Source organism: Lactuca sativa, chromosome 5 (genome assembly GCF_002870075.4).
Source record: "Lactuca sativa cultivar Salinas chromosome 5, Lsat_Salinas_v11, whole genome shotgun sequence".
Taxonomy (NCBI): Eukaryota; Viridiplantae; Streptophyta; class Magnoliopsida; order Asterales; family Asteraceae; genus Lactuca; species Lactuca sativa.
In genome coordinates, this window is record NC_056627.2 from 368,451,555 (window position 1) to 368,457,648 (window position 6,094).

Genomic DNA, 6,094 nt, shown 5'->3' on the forward strand with positions numbered 1-6,094 from the left:
CGCGCAAATGTGTGTCAAGGAAGACCCTGTCATAACAAGAGACGACACGCTTTTGCGCGTCGTCTATTTATGACGCGCATTTACGACATGCATTTATGACACACATTTACGACGCGCAGTTATGACACACAATGTGTATCAAGGAAGGCCCTGTTATAAAGAAAGACGGCACACATTTGCGTGTCGTAACCTTACGACGCGCGTGTTTATGACATGCAATGCGTATCAAGGAAACCCTTGTCATAAATGAAGATGACACGCATTTGCGTGTCATAAACTTCAGTAACCATTTACGATATGCATTTACGTAGCGTCTTTACGATACTCATTTACACATAATACAAAAATATGTAAACAAATATATACCAAAACTATCAATTTCATCCAATAACATCATGTCAAAAAATTGTAATACATTGATATTAAGGGGATCTAATTGTACATTGTTATTAAGAGGTTTTCCCTAACTATATAACCTAATACTACATTGCTATTAAAGGACACCTTCTTGTTTTTACTTCTTATTGTTATGCTTCTATTTCCACATGATACCTGTTTTCATCATCAACACATTAGTATTCAAAAAGGCTTCAAGCATCATCAATCTATGTAATAAAATACTCAAATTTAATACACATGTAGTAAAATACCTTTTACCAAGAATCCAGGCTTCAATACAGCCAATACCTGTATAAAATATTAAAATTTAATACACATGTTGGATTATAAAGTTAATATGAAAGAGTGAAATAGTAAAATACATTTTGCTAATTGTCATTCAAGCAATTTAATACAAATACCTCTATAAAATATTAAAATTAAGCTTGGACATACTCTGGACAAAAGGATAACTTTGAAGCACCCATAAACTTGCATACCTGTTTTCAAGAGAATTTATGTAAGAAAGAAGAATATGATTCAAGTATTCAATATAAAATATAAGTTACCTCTCTGGATATAAAATATAAGTTACCTCTCTTAAATTGACAATGTCCTAAGGATAGATAATGTGGTAATTTGAGAAGACAAAAAAGTCCTTAAGAGAGAAAGAAAAACTAGTCACTAGTCTCTACCTACTGAATGAAATACAAAACATAACAACGAATTAAAGGATGATACACTTCCAGAGAGAGAGAGAGAGAGAGAGAGAGAGAGAGAGGCCATCCAGCTATCAGAGTAATCCTGATATAAGAAAAACTGCCATCCGACTATCAGGACTAGAAATATCCAAATTCATGGTTTTTGCAGCTTCTAGAAGCTGCATAGTAAGCTCAACTCCAACAATACCAGCTAAAGTGCCAAGTGTATTCGAGACACCCATCACATTTCCAGCATATCTAGGAGTAATATCCATATGATTCATTGCAAATCCAGCTCTTCCTAATGCAAGAAAATCAAGAGCCACTGAAGAACAAAGTATCACCCTTTCAGATGTTCTAAAAAGAGGAAGTAACATTAATGACACTGCAGACACCAAAAACCCTACAATATTCAAAACCTTACTTGTATTTGTCACAATTAAGATTCTCTTTGTTACCATGTGGTCAACAATAATCCCACCAATATTTTAAAAAACAAACATGTTCAGATGTGTCATCATTTTAGAAGAACCCATTTCTCAAGTTGAGCAAACTATAAAAAATAATAAAATAAATGAGTTATATGTTCATAATTATGAACAAGAGAGCAATTAAGAAAGAAAAATTGAAATTAAAAAACAAACCTAAATGAACCTGAAAACTTTACAATGACTCGTTTTAGGATCCGCTGGGAGTTGGACCTGCTCCATTATGTTACAGGACCCTACCAATTTTTTAATATAGCGATTAATTCATTTTTTTTATTGACCCTAATAATATTAGAATAAAAAACTTCATTTGTAGTTATTTTTTAGAAAATGAATTTGACTTGAATAAAATCTATAATTTTTTTAAGAGACTTGCTATTATGAAAATTTACAAATAAACATTTGGTTACTTTAAAATCTTCATTCCATTCCTTGATAAAAAAAAAAGAGAAAAGAAAAAAAAAAAAACACCCCCTTGGCTAAGGAATGAAAAGAATCAGATTTGTTCAAAAACAAACATTTCATTCCATCAAGTAAAAGAACTGGCTTATTCCATTCAAATGGTACAAACCATTTCATTAATTTTCCAATTCCATCATGATCATACCAAACACAACCTAAGGGAGGAGGGAGTCATTCCCTCCCAACCCACCGAACCCACTGCCACATCAATTTTTATCTCTTCTTTTTCTTCATCTTTCCCAACCCACAACACACGGAAATTCTATCTTTTTGAACCCATTCAACTCACTCAATTAAAAAAAATACAAAACAACTAAGGTACAAGTTTTAAAACACATGATACAAGAGAAAATAAGAAAGAGAAAGTAGAGAGAGATGATGAAGTGGGTTAGTGAAACCAATCAATCCACTCGTTGAAGCGAGAGTGGTATTGCCGATAACTCTATTGCTAATTAAGATTTTACATTTGATTGTTTTGTATTTTTTTTAATTGAATGGGTTGAGTGGGTTCAAAAAGATAGGGTTTCCGTGTGTTATGGGTTAGGAAAGATGAAGAAAAATAAAAGAGAAAAAGTGATGTGGCTGTAGAATAGGTTGGGAGGAAATGACTCCCTCCTCCCTAACAGAAAAAATGAAGAAAAGTTACCTGCGTCACTCCTGTTTTTCAGGCCTTGGTAATGACCTCAAGTAAACTTCTTTCAACAAACATATACCTCAAATATCGTTCAACTACAAACACATTATCAACATTCAAAATTTCATTATAAAATATTTTGAAAAAATTAAAATCCATGAATCTTTAGATGAGGAAAAAGGGGTCAAGAAAAAAGATAGAAGAAAACAAAAAATAAACAACCTCAAGTAAACTTCTATCAATCGCACTTTTTTCTCTGTGCATCTTTTACATTGTGCATCTGTCATATGTTCACATATAATAAAAAAAACATCAACCAAAGTTTCATTTAATTAATTTATTTATTTTAAAAAAACACCAAATTAATAGAAAGGTATGTGAAAGTAAAATTGCAAAAAAAAAAAAAAAAAAAAAAAAAAAATAGAAAGAAAGAAATATTACCTGAACTTGAGCATCCTCTTCAGGCTCTTTACTTCCTATCACTTTTTCCTGAAAAGAAAATTTTAGTCGGTTGGTTGGTTGGTGACATGTTTGGGATTTCAGATAAAACCATAGTACATGTTGGGAGTTTTTCAGATAAAACCTTGAATACTCGCGGATGTGGAGTTTTTCCCGATTTCAACTTTGAGGAAGTAGCCTCCTCACATGGCGTTAGTAGGGCAGCAACAACAACCTATTTAACAGATAAAGATAACAGAGGCATAGCTAGTAGTACTTCTAGTCATACTCATGACCATGAAGGTGCACATGAATTTCCACAAAAGAAAGGAAAATTAACCACAACAGCAACTTAACGCTAGCTGTCTCCATGTAAGAGACAGAGTTCAGTGAGTTTTGACCCTGAGTTGACTTCTTTTTTTAGATTTGGTACTTTGCACTAGCTCTACCTAGTTTATGTTGTAATAAGATGGTTTACAAGAATGTGAATTCAGATAAAATACTCTTCTATGAGTGTCGCCACTAATATAATAGAGAAACTAAAGAGAAGCATTGATGGCTTGTTTTAGGAAAAAGAAATTAGTAAAGACTTGAATAATTAATAAATTTATTTACTTTTCTTAATCTTATGTTATATATAACATAGGGAACAACCTATAAAAATAATTACCTCATTGTTTGGTGTAAAACCATAGTAAATGTTACTAGGCCATAACGGAGCTTGTGCTTGAGCCTGTGCCTGTAAATTGGCCCCCAGACTATCTTTAGTGGGATAAATCTCGAGGTTGTGATCGAGATTGTGACCGCTACCTACAATAAAATGAAAATTTATTTTTCCAAGTTATATGGAATGGAATAGTGAATAAGTCATAAGCAAGCAATGAAATACCTTCTTCATCCATGGGTTCCAAGCTTATATCGGCTCCATAGATGCTTGGCTCAAAGTTGGTGACAGCTTCCTTGCCATTACATTTAATGGCAGCTTTGTCATAAGCCCTGAATTCAGACAACATAAATTGCAAATGTTGCTGAATGATGCCTTCGTTCATATGGATGGGTTAACATGTTAACTGTCAATTATAAAATTACAACAACCTTGCAGCTTCTACTTCGTTGTTGAATAATCCAAGGTAAACATACCTGCAAACCAATGATTGTAATCTAGTAGATAAACAAAAAGGTGTCCTAATTGCTTTCATTTACTCGCTATGACATTGTATTTAAACAACTTAATCCAAAAAGTATACTACACACCTACATCAAGTCATCAAGTATGTATTTGTATCTAATGGCTGCTTTAACTTACTTTTTTCCAGGATGCGTCAGCCTCCCATCTCCCACATTTATGGAGGGTTACTCCTCGGTATTTTGAACTTCCTCGTGAGAATCCTGTGCTCTGTCTGCGAAGTATATGAATAAATTCTTCTTTTGACAAATTCTTTACCTGTTGTGTTGCATTGATTTGGAGACGTTAACCTTAAGAAACTAAAAATTTGGGTCTAATCTAATGAGACAAAAAGTATCCAAACATATTCTCACCACCTGTGTCATATCTGCCTCATATTCCTTTATATGAAAATTGATATCTGCATCAATTCCCCTGAACTTGATGGCAGCTCGATCATAGGCTCTGAGTTATAATATCATTGATTCATTTAAGTTAAAATCACATTCAATTAAATTAAACTATAATAATATTTGTAAAAAGGAACTCTCTCTAACCTAGCTGCAGCCAGTGTCAAATCCGCCTAAATAAACTTGTTTCCCACAATCCCTGACCATAGAAAATAGAAAATAAAATTAGTTACAAAATTCAAAACATTGACAATTTAGATTTATAGCAATCCCTAGAGAACTTATTGTTCCGAATTCTATTTCCATATGGAAATAATTGGGAACGGAGTGTATATTCCATACGGAATCAATCGTATGTGCTTCAGCTTCAAGCAATTGTACGGTGTAAATGAATGACGCATATGTACTAATTAAATATCAAGTTCTTACCTATTGTAGCGAAGGAGATGCAGGCAGGGTCTCGTTGACGGGCGGCGCGTAGGTCGGCGACGGTGGCGGAGAGGAGAGATGGGTCGGAGGAGAAGGTGTTGAGGAAAAGATCGTAGAGGAGGGTGGAGAGGAGAGTGGAGGAGCAGAGTTTGTTTCCTAAATGGAGAGAGAGAGAGAGAGAGAGAGAGAGCGTGTGAGAGATGAGTTGGGAGATGATGGTAGAGTAGAGGTAACTGGCGAGGGATGGTTCAGATTCGGCGTCGCGGCGAGCTTCGGCTTTGATTTCGTCCCAGACCCAATTGCATTCGTTTTCTCCGCCGTTGACAGCGGTTTATAGAGACGATGATGACATCGTGTACAGCGATGTGGCGTTCCGATCTTGAACCGACATCTTGAGATGGCAGAAGTGTTTGCTTATGCACTTCGAACTCTTAAAGCTTATGAGGTTCGATGCTCAGAGAGAGAGAGAGAGAGAGAGAGAGAGAGAGAGAGAGAGAGAGAGAGACTGCTTAAAGGATTAGTAGGGTTTTTTGGTAGAGAATTTTAGAAGGTGAAGAAGGATATGCATAGGCGGGGTGTTTAAGTTTTTGGGATTTCATTTCCCCCTAGGCTATTAAAAAACAGAGAACGCGCCTTCCTAAAAAAAACATAAAACGAAACATTTACACGACATGCTTTTTATGATTGGTGCCCTCTGTATTTTTTTGTTAGACACTAGTTTTAGGGCACGCAAAAATGCGTGCACTCTATCCTTCAAATTTTAGAAAACTGACATTACTTTTTAGGACACACACAAATGCGTGTCCTCTATCAGCGCGTGTCATTGTTTGCGCGTCATTAAAGGGTTGTTTTCTAGTAGTGAGATAAACATTGGTTGCTATGGATTTAGTACCTATTAGATGAACACTGGTAGTTATGGATTTTGGTACCCGATGAATGAACTTTAGCATCTGTGGAATTAGTGTTTTACGAACAAGCATTGGCAGCTA

At 35.0% G+C, this 6,094-nt stretch overlaps 1 long non-coding RNA gene across 13 annotated transcripts; it reads right to left on the reverse strand.

The window, feature by feature from the left end:
• Positions 1 to 361: 361 nt before the first annotated feature.
• LOC111892402 (uncharacterized) lies at positions 362 to 5,730 on the reverse strand. 13 transcript variants are annotated; one of them, XR_006191685.2, is made up of 11 exons: positions 5,106 to 5,727; positions 4,824 to 4,875; positions 4,644 to 4,731; positions 3,991 to 4,545; positions 3,105 to 3,911; positions 2,886 to 2,943; positions 2,676 to 2,758; positions 1,734 to 1,803; positions 801 to 1,632; positions 651 to 687; positions 362 to 552 (listed from the first exon to the last, which is right to left on the reverse strand). It is a non-coding gene; the product is annotated as an uncharacterized LOC111892402 (long non-coding RNA). The 13 variants fall into 13 exon arrangements; XR_006191680.2 differs by having other exon boundaries at positions 1,724 to 1,803; XR_006191683.2 differs by having other exon boundaries at positions 1,734 to 2,758; positions 5,106 to 5,730.
• Positions 5,731 to 6,094: the final 364 nt, after the last annotated feature.